Source organism: Mesitornis unicolor, unplaced genomic scaffold, assembly GCF_000695765.1.
Source record: "Mesitornis unicolor isolate BGI_N332 unplaced genomic scaffold, ASM69576v1 scaffold9599, whole genome shotgun sequence".
In the NCBI taxonomy this organism is placed as follows: Eukaryota; Metazoa; Chordata; class Aves; order Mesitornithiformes; family Mesitornithidae; genus Mesitornis; species Mesitornis unicolor.
This window is the reverse complement of record NW_010207944.1, coordinates 3,821-19,229: the sequence shown is the minus strand read 5'-3', so window position 1 is coordinate 19,229 and position 15,409 is coordinate 3,821.

Here is a 15,409-nt window from a genome sequence, read left to right as displayed (position 1 = left end):
CCAGGAATGAGACTGAAAGGTAGGAGTGCAGCAGATGTGACTGAAAACTGGAGCACTGCTGACAGTGGGTTGCTGTGTTTATAAAAACCCCGAACAACAGTTTGTGCTATGGCAAATGCATCTCAACAAGCAAAAGACAGCTGTTCTGTTTCTCATTAAGCAAAAAAACCTCCCTGAGTCCTAGGCAGAGTTCAGTCCCAGGTGCTCAGAGAAAAGGGGTTTGCAGCTAAGAGCCTCTTCTCCACGATTTACTGCTGCTGAGTAAGACGACATGAGAAAACACAGCTGAGCTTGCACCAGCATGGCCCAACTGGGTGATGCACGGATGTGTATTATGGCTGGTCTCCTCTGCAGGCAGTTGTGTCTGTGCAGCAGCTGCTCGGAGGGGCAGAAGTCAGTCTTTTGGTGCTGGTTTTGGGTATCTAAATGCTGACTGGAAGAGGCTGGAAATCCCTGCAGCTCTCAATGGGCTTGGATGGTGAGAAACTCCTGGAGCCTGGAGCAGCAGCCCTCTAGATCCCTTTCTGATCAAGTGCGTGCTCCTTCAGGCAGGTGCTCCAACCCATGAAGAGATGCAGGGAATTACAGTGAAGCCTCTCTTTCTGCTTCTGCTCCTAAATTTCTCATGTTGTAGCTTCTCCCCAAACAGAAATACAGAGCAGGCGTGGTTTAATGCGGAACTTATTTTAGATTAAGAGGAATAACGTAGGCTCCCTGTGTAGGCAGAGCTGGCTTTATTCCTTATGTAGGGGGAATGTGGGCTCCAAAATGAGGACAGAAAATTCCCAGCCGTTCAGGGTACTGTGGATGGGTAAAATAAGCATTCTTATCACATATGTCAAGCTTGGATGAGCAGTAGCAGGATGCTGTATTTGAAGTTTGAAGCCAGCTTGCAGTGAAGGAAAATTGGTTTGGAGGAGATGTTTTAGCCCCTTGCTTTGGCTGATGCTGAAGGAACTACAAGAGAACAAGTCTACTCAGCCTACATTCTCCTTTTAGTTGTGGCTGGCTCCTGGTGCCGGGAGGGGATGAGGTTTGGTGGCTGCGCACTACACAGAAAATCCCTCCAGCTGTGACCCATGGCTCAAAAAGCCTTGCTCAAAAGCAGCAGTGGTGGTTGTGGCTCCAGAGACCACAGACCTCAGACCTGCATGCAGCAAAGGGCGAGCAGGACACAGCTCCCAGCTAAACTCACAGGGACCCACATCACGGGAGCCTTCGGCTTCCCCTTGCAAGTAGGCACAAGCCCCGCTTGCAGCTCTGGGCTGGCTACCAGGAGCGGAGAGCCCTGTGCCCACTGCTTGAGCTGCTCTTCCACCCTGCCTCCCCACTGCCTTGGGGCTGCTGGATCCCCCAGCGTGCCACGGCAGACCTCTACCACCAAGCTTTCATCCAGCAGCTGCAACGCAGAAGGAGGAGATCTAATGGGCCAGCCTCAGGAAAGGTCTTTGTGAGCAGGCATGGGAGCCACCCCATTCGCTTCCTGAAGGGAGAAGAGCATCTCCCTGTTCCTGCCCCTGCAGCGCCCTGCTGCAAGCACCGAGTTTGGCTCCTGAGTGCAGTGCAGGGAGGATCCAGAGGAGCTGCATGTTGGCTCTGCTTCACTCCCAGGCCAAGACAGAAGAGATGGGAAGGGAGAGCAGGCGCTTTCCAGGTGAATTGAAGGATAGTGCAGACCTTGCAGGGAAGCAAAGCGTAGCTGTTGTGGATAGCACCTTGCAAAAGGGTAAAGCATCCTGATAATTTTCTTCTCCTTGTCCAGGAGGGAGGCAGTAGGCTCCAAAGATGTGTCTAGACCTTGGTTCTGGTGCATGCCCTGTACCAGGAGTTTTGGTCCTGTCTGTATTTGAAGAGGGTCACAACATTAACAAACAAATATTGCTTTACACAAGGAACATCCTCTCCCTCCCTGCCCATTCAGCTCTCCCCAGCTCCAAGTGGGACTGCAAAGGGTGCTGGCTTCTCCCTGCCTTCCCCTCCAGCCCGTACCCTCAGCTTTCCATTTGTTCCTTAGCTAATGGTGGCTCTCTCCCCAAGGTAGGAATCAGTATCCCCCCAGCAGGCTCCACGGTGCTGGGAGCCACAGGAGGATGGAAATGCCCAGGCTGAAGGAGAGCCCACCCCACTGCGGTGGAGCTGGGGAGCCAGTCCCCTTGGAGAGTGCACAGGAGGTGAGACGTGGCCTGCAGACCATCGTAGCTGTGTGTGCCTTTTTCGTAACGCTGACTTTCTGTCTAGAAAATATTATTCACCCTACTTGCAAAGTCTTTCAGACTTGAGCACTTCATGCAGAAAATGCACAGAGATGGGCAGTGAACACCCCTGGGCTGTTAACCAAGCACCTTGCTTCCCTGTTTCACAGCCCACCTCATGCATGGCATTGGGCTGAGCCCTGTGGGTGCAGAGGTGGGCAGGGAGCTGCCTGGTCCCCCCTCACCTCACACCCTGCGGTGTGGGACCTTTTGTGACCTGGGTGCCAGGTCTCATCCCAGTGTGTTTCACAGGGGTAGGGGCCAGGTTGAGGAACCAGTGCCTCTGCCAAACCAGTCTGAGCCTTCACTGGGAGGCTTGGAGGGCCTGTGCTTCTGTGAGTTGGCTGGTGCTGTTTGTCACTTGCAAGCTGCTAATGAGCACTGAACCGGACTCACTTCTCCGCACTGCCATGTATTCACACACATCTATGTGCATATGTGTGCATGCATATACTAAGGGATAGCGTGTATTAAATGCTTATCTCACATGTCATCTATCAAGAGAAATACTTCATTATGAGTAGTTTTTGTTGTTTGTTTCTCCAGAAAGTAATTTGCCAGAAAAGGATTTATAACTTTTCTGCTCATTTTCTTTCCTACTGGACAGAGACCAGAGTGGAAAGTTTTACGTCCAGGTTAACATGGCGTGCGTTATAACCAAAGGTCACCCTGGAGGCTGTCTTGACTGCAGCTGCCATTGCCAGACCCATAGAGAAAGCAGCACGTGGGCAAACAGCCCTGGCAAGGACAACAGGCTGTTAATCCTGCTCACAGGGACACTTCTGCTCCTCCACCCTGCAGCAGCCGCGTCAACAGCGGCCTCAGTTTTTCTGGCTCCTTCAGCAGCCTGGTCGAGATACACATCTGAGCATCTTTCTAGCTCCCCTGGATGAGGACCGGTGGTGGCAGCTCCCTGCCAGTGAGGTTGGGTCCATGCACCCTTGCATGGAGCAGTGCTGGTGGGGGGGCAGTCAGCCTGGCCCAGGGCAGGGGCTGGGCCATGAGGCTCGGGGCTAAGGTGAGGTGGGTTTTGACGTTAGTGCATAGGACGCCTGATGTGTCCTTTTCCTTGCTGCTGCCTTTCTCTGGATAAAGTCTCAAATAATGAGGGCTATAAAACCAGTGCATGTCCTAGCGCTAGCACAGGAAATAAGCCAGGTCAGACGGCTGGCGTGCCAGAAATTTCCTCAACGTTAACAACTAAACACAGCCATATCCTGATGGCTCTGGAGTCGCATCACTCATGTGCATCGGGGGTGTTTTAAGCATCCCTGAAAGTCACGGAAAAGAAGCCAAGTAAGTGTTTCCCCTTGCAGGAGGTTGTGTGTGCGTGTCCTGGACAGAGGGGTTGTGGGGAAGGTGAAGGGAGGGAGCTGCTGAGTTCCCGTAGCTGCAGTGCAGCAAGGAAGAGGTGGTGTTATAAGGAAAGAGTTCCTGATTTAAGGCACTGAAGATAGTTGAACTGTTTTGCAGAATAATTGTCTTGCACTTATTACTGTGGTAATGGGAGAAGCAGAAGCTGTGGCTGCTTCTGCAGCAGGAGGCATCGATTATGGAGGCAGGAGGGCATGCTGTATAAGGTCAGGAGACTGTAGGACAGGCAGGACTCTTTCTTGCTGCTTCTCTGCCTGTCCAGGTGATGTTTGCAGTGGTAGGGTGTGACTTTCTGAGGCAACATAAAATGAGTCCTGTCTCTTTATAAGGAGAAATGGGTCAGTATGTGCCATCCCTACAGCTCCAGCACTGCAGCCTGCCATGTTATGGATGCTAATTATGGTAGTAAAGTCATGACTTCAGCTCGCTTTCTGGAGGCTGTGTGTAGAGAACTGTGAATTATACAGAAGTGGGATGTGAACGCTTCTCTTTGCACGGACAGCTGCACCAAAGACAGATCAGATTTCATTTTATGGAATCTCCTCTCTCCTTAAGCTTCAGAGATTTATTGAAAACCTTAAGATTAGGAAAGACCACTACGGCCGCTAATCTCTCCTGTCTCCCACAGATGAGTACGTTTCACCTACTTATCACTGGGTGAATTTTAGTGTTGTTCTAATCTGTGGCAAGAAAGGCTTGGGACCAGGATCTGCAGCATGTCATGATCTGTGGCACTTACTGGAGATTTCCCCACCTGCAAACCGATACACACCTAAACCCAGCACAGACTCTCCAGGAGAAGTCTGGGAGCAGCAGCATGTGGGCTGGCAGGCCTTCGTGGCTTGGGTGAGCACAGAGAGCTGGAAAGCAGAGGGGTCCCTAAGGGAAACCTGGCAAACTCAGCTGGCAGCACCAGGACAAGGGCAAGGAGAGGAACCGAGGTGCTCGGTGAGGGAGCCCCTCTCACACAGCAGAAAAACCTTCAGACCACACCATTTTTTGTGCAAGGGGCACCACTAATAGGGAAAAGGTGACTGGCCCAGGCTCCTCACACTCACTGCTGGCGGGGGTTTGTATTTAATTACATACGTTTGCCAAAGGCTGTTTGTGTCTAAACATATCCAGAGCTTTTTTTTTTCAGGAAGATGTGTTGCTATCCAGGCTAGTTGCTGTGGCCTTTGGAGGTGAATCCACTGGAAGAGATGATCCTGTTCTTGGTGGCCATGGTGTCAGCTGGAGCATGGTGAAGATTCACAGAAGTAATGAGTAGTCTATTTGTAGGGAAGAGGTGAAGCTCAATGGGAAATGGGAAAATCAGTTAAAGCAGAGGCACCAGGCTGGAGCTTTGTGGGAGGAGTGACTTTGCAGCTTGGGTTGTGGTGGCTGCAGATCCTGGGGCTGCAGGCACAGAGACCAGGGGAGGGATGCTGAGGAGACAAGGGCCCTGGCAGGCAAATGCAAGTCCGTCTCTGCTCTTGGGAGTCACTTAACGGAGAGAGGGATATTTTTCTTAATTAAAAACAATATAGAAATATACGTAATGTCAGATTTCCCCAAAGGCGCAGAGAAATGCAGGCGGGAAAGGGAGGGCAGCCGAGGAGCAGCAGCCGAGTGGAAAATCCGAAGCTTTATTGGCACTCCACTTTCCACACGGAGCACTGTGGGGTTCTGTTGTCTGAGATAAGAGATGGAGAAAAGGACCTTTATTTCCAGCTAGCTCATCCAGGCCCTTTGCAGAACAGGCAGCTTACCTATTCCTCCTGCCAGCCCTGCCTGTAGTTTGTTTAAATACCTCTGTGTCTCTGCTGTGTTGTTGGAGGTGCATGGGACGGGCACTGATGTCTGTGCTCTTCCCCAGGACCCACATAACCTCAGTGAGCCCCTTTGTTAGGGACACGCACTCCTTGGACACAGCATATGCAGCTTAAAAAACTTCAGCTTTCCAACCTGCCCACCTAGGTTGCTCTCCAAAGGAAATGAAGTGTTGGCAGTTGTTCTGCCTCTCCCACCTCCCCACAGTTGTGACCTCTGTCTGCCAAGCTTCGTGGAGACACAGATCTCAGAGATAATCTGACCTTTCAGTTTAATTTTGATTCATAGCTGATCAAGAGTGGAATTTGCCAAGCAGGCTCTGGGCTAAGCTTGTACCTTGAGACGGGAGCTGCTTCTCTCACATCCCACAGCAGTGCTGCTGGAAGCATCTCTTGGCAGGAAGATGGAGGGATAGCAGTGCCTCCGGCTGCAGGGTGGCCACTGCTGTTCACAGGTAAGGCACACGGGGTCTGCAGGGTGTGGGTATTTCACAGGCAAATGATAACAACCATGGTCTTCAGGGAGCAGCTGGACTGCAAACGGTGAGAAGTACTACGGGAGGTGGGAAAATGCCCTTTGATTGCTTAGCTGCTCCTGCAAGGTGCAACAAGGAAGATTTAGCACATGTGTAATTTCAACCAAGAGTCTTAGGGGCTTGGGCTCTTGGCTAAGGCAGAAAGATTGGGGTTCTTCCTCCACAGTTACTGTCATATACGTGACCTCGAAGGAGTCACCTGGGGAGCTGGAAGCTGTTTGTATCACCCACCTTTGGGTAGAGCCTCATCTTCTCAGCCTTTTTCTGTAGTCTAAGCTTACACCTTCCCCATTTATGAAATGGGGCTGATCTCAGATGGCCAGGGGACCATGGCTCATCCTGCCTAGATGTGCACAGAAGGTCCCAAGATGCTCACAGCAAAGCTGCAGGAGCTGATGCCCCCTGTTACTCTCTAGTAAGAACCTGATTCTGTAGCTCTCTTTGTCAGGAGTTCCCCTCACTCTTTTGTGGTGTCAGCAGATTTGGATTCTTTATATTTAAATCTCAAATGAAGAGTTTTCTCATCAATGCCTTCAGTTGCCCTCTCACAGCCCAGGGGGCTGCCCCTGTGGATGCTGAGCTGTGGAACTGGCAGGCCCTGCAGCTCTGAACCACCAGGCAAGGACTTCCCACCTTCCACTGAAACGAATGCACAGGACCTATGCCCTCTGAAATCATCTTTCTAGATAGATGTTTCCCTCGAGGTCACTTCTTTTCTGGCCCAGACTTAGTGCTCTGTTAGTTCCTCACAGTCTATTAAAAGCTCTTCCCGTGTAATGTTCCCGCTTTAGTACATGGTGCCAAATATATCCACCCATCAAAACCTTTTGCTCTCAGAGGGACAGGCTTGGCATGGGAGGTGTTTATGGGAGGGAGAATACGTGTGCACAAAGTCGAATATCATTTTTCCTCTGTTTATCTTCCCCTGCCACTAAGAGGCATCCTAGGGTGGGTGGGAAAAGTCAACCTGCACTTTCATAGCATCTTAGTGGTGTTGGTCTCCCAGAAACAGCAATAAAGCCGTGACCTGTGAGCTTGCAATGACAGTTCAGCTCCTCATTGCGTTCCAAGCCCTGGCTGTGTTATCTGTCAGGAAGATAATTCCTTGACCTCGTGGCCAGGGGATGAGTGCTTTGCTTAGCGATTAAGCCACTGCAGTAGATAACACGCTATGTTTAATCCCTTTGGTAGCTGGTCCCAGGGAGGGGGGAGCAGGAGGGGCTGCAAAAATAGAGCAGCTTGCAATAGGTCTGGAGACCTCAGAAATGGCAGCAACAATGCAGAAACGGTGGCTGTATATGCCCATCCTCCTAAGTTCATTTGATAGTAGGCTGGAAAACAACCAGCAGATCTAGGGCACTATTTTATCAAGTGATAGAGCCATATGGTGCAAAAACCCAGTCATCTGAGGACTTAGGTATGTCAGAAATCAGGGAATCCCTTCACATGTTGATCCTGTCTGCTAGCTGGGATGTATAAAAAGAAGGTTTGTAATTATTTTTCCTCTGCTCTGTCAATGGGGGAAGGGACTCCTGAATAACCAACTAATCCTGCTGACCTGAGCCTGGGAAGGATGAGACACAACCTTTTCTGTTGCTTCAAAGCTGTGGCTGGGATATGGCTGTGAAATACCCAGCAGGCATGCTGGACAGCCCCACACGCCTGCCCTAATGTTCAAGCAGCACATGCATCAGACTGTGAACGCATGACCACGTTTCAGCGCTGTACAAGACATCAAGGGTTGAAGCCCAGTTCCCCTGGTGCCATTTAGGGCCCTGCCTGCGAGGAAAGTCAGAGAGGTCTGACTGGTGAGGTCTGACCTAGGAGGTTTCATTGTCACAGCTTAGCTGTCCGTCCCCCCTTTCTGCTGAGACTGCTTCTTGTCCCTGCCAGAGAAGGAGGCGATGGGGACCTAAGCCCATATCCAGCCTGCTAACTGTGAGACACTATCTCCCTGAGGGAGGACCATTTTTTGGTGCAATCCTCTCTTCCCATGCCGTCACTGCATCGTTGAGGATCACAGTTCTCCTTTAATCTGACTTTTTCCCTTTCAGAAGGTCCCCGCCTCACGTTTCCTGTTGCTGTGACACAGGAATGTGCTAGTTGTCACCACTGGCTTGCCTCTGGGCAATTGACCTTACTGGGTGTGAACGCAGCCCGGCAGTCTGGTGACTGGATCGAAACGGTTGCTTACAAATAAAGCTGTGCATGGATCTGGCCTTTGTGTGAAGCTGTCAGTCAGCTCCCTGCTTTCCTAATGAGAACGGGGCTGCAGTCATGTCATGGGTCTGTACCAACCCCTGGCAGTCTGACATTGAATTTGATCTTTCAGGGGGGGAGAGGAGAAGAAAAAGCAGAATTTAAACAAGCTCCAGTAGAAATGTGCTTCCTCAAAATGTGCCAGATACCTCTCCAGCAGCTCATCCTCCTGATCCTAGCATTGACATGTGGGAAAATCCTTGTAGTGCCGGCTCACATTCACACAGTAAGAGAAACATTCCCCATCCATCACCCCCTGCTTCATAGAAAGCCCCTGGGCACCCTTGGCTGCTGCCTCAGAGCCCAGAGGGCTGCAGGTTAGCTCAGGCTCCCTGCTGTCTGAACATCACAGGGGAGGAAGCCACCAGGCTGGGATGCTCCAGAAGGCATTTTCTCTGCTGCAGCAAGGGAGGAGCCTTCGACAGGAAGGAGACTTTAAAGAATTCAAAATCCATCTTGACTCTCACGTAGGGCCCCAGTCCTATTTTCTGTGTGCTTATCTTTGCCAGGTCCATGGAGCTGGCTGCTTTTTTCCCTCCTTACTCCCACCATGCATTCAAGATGAGTTTCTTTGCTGTAGTGGTATGAGAGCCAGCATCGTTAAGGATCTCTAGAACAGCTTTTCCACATTTCTTCACTCACTCAGCTTTCCAGCCACCCCTACACCTTGTTGGAAAACACCTCTCCTTTGTTACCTATGGTCCTAAGTACCATCCACCTTTCTTCATTCTCTGAGGGTACCCAAACAGTTAGCTGTCTGGCCATGCACGTTGCTGTTACCTGAGACCTATAAACGACATCACCTATGATTTGAAGGTTGTTTTTTTAAAAATCTCCTACTTTGCCATTTCTTTCTTCTCTGCCAGGTGCAGCAATTATTTTTCTTTCCTCTGGGGAGACATTTTTTTGTCCCTTTGCATTTGTGCCTCCGACTTCCCCATAGACAAGACTTATGCTAACGTGATACTCTATTCATCTGATATATCGACTCCCTGGCTAGCCTTGCCTGCCTGCAGGATGGATCCCTGTACCTGAGGACGTTGCAGTGTGTTGTCATGGAGAGGATTCGGACAGTGTTGCTAGGTCAGCAGGTACCGTACAGCATGTGAGTTTATACAGTGCTGGCATCAGGACAGACAGAAAGGGCCCCTGCGGATTCCAGGAGATTCTGCAGAAAATCCCCTGTTAGCCGCATTACAGTAAATTTTCTGTGCATCTGGGCACTCGCAGGCTGTGACTGAATCACGTGGCATCTGCATTATGGTACAGTGTCTTTGCAGGGAGGGATGTGCAGGTTCCCAGAGACTGTAGAGCAGCACAGCGTAGTCTGAGCAGAGGCGCTCAGAGAGGACAGTAGCTCTAGCTGTGAACATCACTGCCTTCAGGGATCTCTACTTCCACAATTTTTTATGGAACTGTAAAGAAAATGCATTGATATACCTGTCTGTGCAAAGAGGTACGTGCAGGTACGTTGTAGGAATCACAGAAAACTTCTGTTACAAGACAGAGTGCCTTCTGCTGGGAAGATATCAGGCCACACAGCACCCAAGAGATGTGACTTGGAGTGACAGCTACCATGCAGAGTGATATGGAGTGCACCCACGGCCAACCTAAGTTGTCAGGTGCTCTAACTAGTGTTGCATGAAGCCCTGGAGGATCCCTCTGCTTGCCTACCTGCCTGGCTTTTTCTAGGAGCAGGCAGATGGGCTCTGGTTTACTGAATCAATCCTCCCTGGCTTTACTTCCTCCTGCCACAGCACTGGGTGAAATGGCTAGCAAAAAAAGCAATATGGCATGACTCAGAGCTGTTAAGATATGTCCAAAATTCCTGCCATGACAGGTCATGCAGGCCTATATAAGCTAATTATGGTAAAGCTCAGGGTGCATTGAAAAGCCCCCAAGGAGAAGCTGGGGAATACTGGACCAGTTAGCCCGTCCTAGGCTCTGCACTGCTGCTGTTAAACTGCCAGTGGTGACTGGTCTCGTCTGTTCAACACCGGCTTGGTTATATCCACACCTCACTGGCAGCCGTCGCAGTGGTGACAGAGAGGACATATCTTGGACAGGATGCCAGCCTGTCCTTGAAGCACAGGCGATGATTGCAGAAAAGCTTCACTCTCGTGCAAGAAGGGGCACAGCTTCCCATGCCAAGCACTGGTCTAAGCATGGAGGGCAAACACCTGATCACTTTTTCTGGAGCTGCTACTGTTCGCTTTATTCATGGGGCACTGTCTGGGAGAGCAATGCAAGGGAAGCAAATTAGCAGTGGTGCTGCTAGTTAAAAATCAAACAGTGGCATCCCTCTGCTACACTGCAACATCCTAGTTCTTCTGCAGGTTTTCAATACACAACGCCCAAAGCCCAGATTTAGATGGGGATGCCTGAGTTAATGGGAGAGGAGGGCAAATTCGTTGGCTTGAAGCCTGTAGAGACAAGTGGAGACTTGACTGCACCTTGAGGTTGGCTCCCCAGGTACCTGGCTGCAGGCAATGGGAGCAGGAGCCTCAGGATCAAACTAGCTAAGAAACAAGGACAGCTTGAATCTGGTGGGAGCTGAAAATGGGGCAGAGGCGCCTAGACCGTGTCTGGGTGAGGGCTGCAGAAATGCCCTGATGAGAGCAAAGTGTCACTGCTCCATGTCAGACATGGGCTGAGTCCACCCACGATGGGTGTGTAGTGGTCCATCTACAGCGACAATACTGCCTTTCTGTCCATGGATCTCACCTTTTCCTTGAAGTCTGAAGAAACAGCTATTACTGGGAGGTGAGTGTGAGACCTGTCTGGTTCAGCACCTACAGGAGAAAGGTGGCACAGGCAGCAAAATTTGTGAACAGAGTGGCCCCCCAGTAGGGTCTAACAAAATGCATGCAACTTGGTACTTAACAAAACTCCACTGCTGGCACAATGCTCAGGGCTACTGTCAGAAGGGAAAGGAAAAATGTCTTTCTGCTTTACCTAAGCATCTGTGTTCTGAGCTCCCTTTCTCATTTATTTTCCCATCTCTTAAGAAATGATCCCATCACCCTCTTACAAACCAAAACATTCCCAGGAGCATCCGACAGAGCCAAATCTCTAACTCCCCACTGTTTAGCTTGCTGCCTGACAAGGTGCCTCTGTGCCAGCTGCTCTGTGCTGAGCTGCTTAAGCAGTCTTTGCTTTGCAAACACCCAGGGACACAGCGTGCAGCACGCAGGGTATTGACAAACTCCTCGCCCAGCCTAACAATACCAGCTGATATGTGACCCTCCCATCCCGCTGCCTCAGTACAGGGCAGGCAGGGGGAAATTTCCACCAAGCTCTTGGAAGCATAACCTACCCCAAGCCACTGTGATTTACGTAAATAATAAAAAGTTTAATACAGCTAGGCTGTATTCATTCCTGGAGTAACTGCTGGCTCCAGGGAAGTAACTAATGGGATGAACTCAGCCCTGTAACTTCAATGTGCTGAAAGGAAGTGTAATTGTATGCTGTCATACATAAAGATACAAGTGGTTCTAGCTAGCCAGGATGGTATAAGGATCCTCACTCCACGCCAGCTCTCTCATTTAACATTCCCATCTGCAGCTCCTGCCTATTTCTGCATTTCCTCCCACCCTGCCTCTGTCCCGGGATCCCAGAGCAGCCTTATCTGTGCCACTTACCATTAGGGTCCCCATTTGAAAGTCTAAAGAGAAATTTTACAAACCCTTCAAGCGTTTGGGGGCAATGCCTGAAATAGAGGCTGGCACCATAAAACCTTTACCCTCCATGAAGCAGTAGCTGCAGAGCAGGAGCCAGAGAAGCTGCCACGGCAAGGGCACAGGCACGTCCCTCGCTTGCAACCAGGAGCAGTTAATTAGAGGGCTTCTCAGGGAACAGGGAGGATGAACAGGGAGTGAAAGCTCCAGCTAGATCACCGAGTGCCAGCATGGCCCGGGGCAAGTCACATCAGTTCTTTCTGCTTCAGTTTTCCTGTACTGAGGCTGGAGGCGATAACTGGTTTACCTCACAGCCGGGTCCTGAGATTGGATGCAAGGAACTGTGTGAAGCACCTAAGAACAAAAAGGGCACAGGCACGTCCCTCGCTTGCAACCAGGAGCAGTTAATTAGAGGGCTTCTCAGGGAACAGGGAGGATGAACAGGGAGTGAAAGCTCCAGCTAGATCACCGAGTGCCAGCATGGCCCGGGGCAAGTCACATCAGTTCTTTCTGCTTCAGTTTTCCTGTACTGAGGCTGGAGGCGATAACTGGTTTACCTCACAGCCGGGTCCTGAGATAGGTGCTTCACACAGCTCCTCGCATCCAAAGAACAAAACAGCACTGGCAGTTTGGTTTTGTAATACAGGATTTGTCTTCCTGCCAGCGTGGTTTTGTAATGTGGGGGATTTCTTGCTGAATGGAAGGGATGTAGAAGATGAGTGCAAACTTGCCAGAGAATTATTTGGGTCCTTTCAGACTAGAACGTTACCATAACAAGCTTGTTTTTCACAGTGGAGAGCCATGCTTAAAGAATGGGCTAAGGACAAAGAAGGTGGACTGAATTTTTCATGCCTTAGCATTAAGAGTCCTACAGGATGTGGGGCATATCCCATTATGAAGGGTCTGAACACTGGCCTTCCGCAGAGTGCTGGTTGCTCTGTGTAAACAGAGAATGCGTTTCCAGGTATCTTGTAGCGAAGTTTTGCATTTTCTCCTCGTCCCAGTGTTTCCCTTTCAAAAACAACATCTGCTAACATCTCACCAAAAAGAGGGGCCGAGCAGCCTCCTGCCTAGGAGCAGCAGCATTTTGATTTTCTCACTGTGTCTCAGTACTGTCTCTTTGCAGTAGGTGCTACTTGCTTGCAGGCGGCTTGTGGGGCTCCACAAGGAGTTGCATTGGGGCTCCATCAGCTCATGTTAGAGCATGTGGGTATGGTGCTGCAAAGTAAATGTCAAGGGGGTCACTTCCAGAGGGATTGGGATAAGCCAGTGTCTCCCTGTTCTTTGCCTATGACAGCTGCCTGTTACAACTGTGACTGAAGCCCAATTCTAACCAATGTAGGACCCTGACTCAGTAAAGCATTAAATGAGCTTAAACTTGCATGCTCCAAAGGCAGCCTGTGTGGTCTGAGAGCAGGGAGATCCCTCCTAGAGCACCTCTGCTCTCCTGGACGTGGTGGCTGCTCTACAAAACAGCAGCACAGTCCTAGGTCTGCACAGACCTGTGTGCACAGAGAGCCACAGTCATTGCCTGTGGTGGGCTACATCTAGCTAGGTTTGTCCTAAAACAAAAGATACAACAAAAGAGAAGCAGACTGGCAAAATGGCATGCTAACTATTGCTTTTTTTTTGTCTTCATCACCAGAAAACCGGGCATAGCTGAAAGCAAATCTCTCGTTTCGGTGTACCCACGGGCGGCAATGAGAAGCCCTCCCGAGGTAGGATGTGATCAGCCTGGCTTGGAGGTCAGTAAGGGAGCAGAAAATGTCACTTCCTTGATGACAGCTCGCAGAGGTGGCTCTGGGGCTGCTCTTAGGAGAACTTCTGGAAAACTGGTGTTTGATGGGCTTTGTATTGCAAATCCTGCGTTTCCTACATCTCCCTCTCCAGGCTTGGCTCAGTAAAGACAAGTCCCAGAATAAGGCCCCTCTCAGGCCTATATGCACTGCATATTCAGCATGTGTTTAGTGAACAGAATTCCTCTGGCATAAGAGGAAATTTTAGCATAGAATGAGCCTGGAGCTCCGGCATAAGAGGAAATTTTAGCATAGAATGAGCCCAGAGCTCCATAAGTATCATAAGAGAAACACAGGCGAGAAATCTAATCCTCACATCTCTCTTATCCGTGTGGTGAAAGAATTTATGATAAACTTGGTTAAAAAAATACCTCGTAAAATATTAACTAGTGGTGGTGCAGCTGCTCCTCCTAATAGCTTTTTAATGTGTCTGCCAAATTTAACCTTGACAGAGAGAGAAAGATCGTGTTTTAGTGATGAATTCTGTGTGAAAAGGCAGCATGCATAAGAGATTGTTGGCACTCTCACCAGCACTGAATGGCTCCAGCTTTAGCCCAGATACTTTCAAAAACCAGAAAAATCCACATAAACAAGGTAGTCTGTGAACACTCAGAATGGGTGAGAGATTCATCCAGAGCTCAGGCAAATAAACTGCTCTTTAGTGGATGCTTCTCTTTCACGTGTGAGTTCTCTGATGTCTGATACAAGATGAAATTGTGTGGCAGCCTTGGTTTCACTGAAGTGAGAATCACAAGGCATCCACCCAAGGAAACCAGGCTGGACAGCTCTGGGGCCTCTGAAACGACTTCTTATTCTGCCATAGCCGGCAGTGCGACAGACTCCCCTTTTTCCACACTATGTTCTTGACCACGTTGTTTCACTGTGCAGAACATTAGTATGTAATGATGGGAGTTTTACCTGAAAATGAATTCCCAGGACTTGGTCCTGTAATTCTTTTTAGAAGATTTAAATTGTATTGGAGTCTTTCTCCCCAATGTTCCAATATTTCACCTTCAGAAACCCTGTAAACATTTAGGGTGGTTTTTAGCAGGTCAACTTCTAGCAGTAATCCGAGTTGATGGACAGCAGTGAGCAGCGCAGTGGTTTTCAAGTGGGGTTAGAGGTATGCCTGCATGCCAGTGTTCGGCTTTAGATCTGAATGTTTAGTGGCTTTGAGTCCAGATTTTGGGTCGTCCTGTTAGATCTATAGGATCCAACGTGAAACCTGGAGCAAGGCTTCAAGTGTTTAGGTATTGAAACCTGGGAATTTGATGCTGGCTGGACCTAAGATGCATTATTGACCACAGAAGTTTCCTGGCAATTGTCCTTTTGCTGCTGTTGCTTTTAAGACGCAGGTATTTCAAGGTCTAGTGGTCATTCTGTGGCATGCATGCAAATGGTCTGGAAGGAAATCGTCATTATAACCTTAGAACACAGCAATAGCCTAAATGTGTTTTCTAATCCCAGGAGAGGACCAATGTAAGTTATGTTTCTGCAGGACCTAACCAAACGTTATCAGCTGCTGCTCTGCTCTAAATAAGCCGTGATCTAGTTCTGAGGTAACACGGTGCTTGCTTTGATTTTTAGTTCTCCCTGGCTTGCAGCTCAGTATCGAAAACACCAAATAAGCCTCATCTAAAAGGGCCGTACTTCTTACATGTGTCCCAGGGTTCAAGAAATCCAGCAGTAAAAACTCCTCAAATA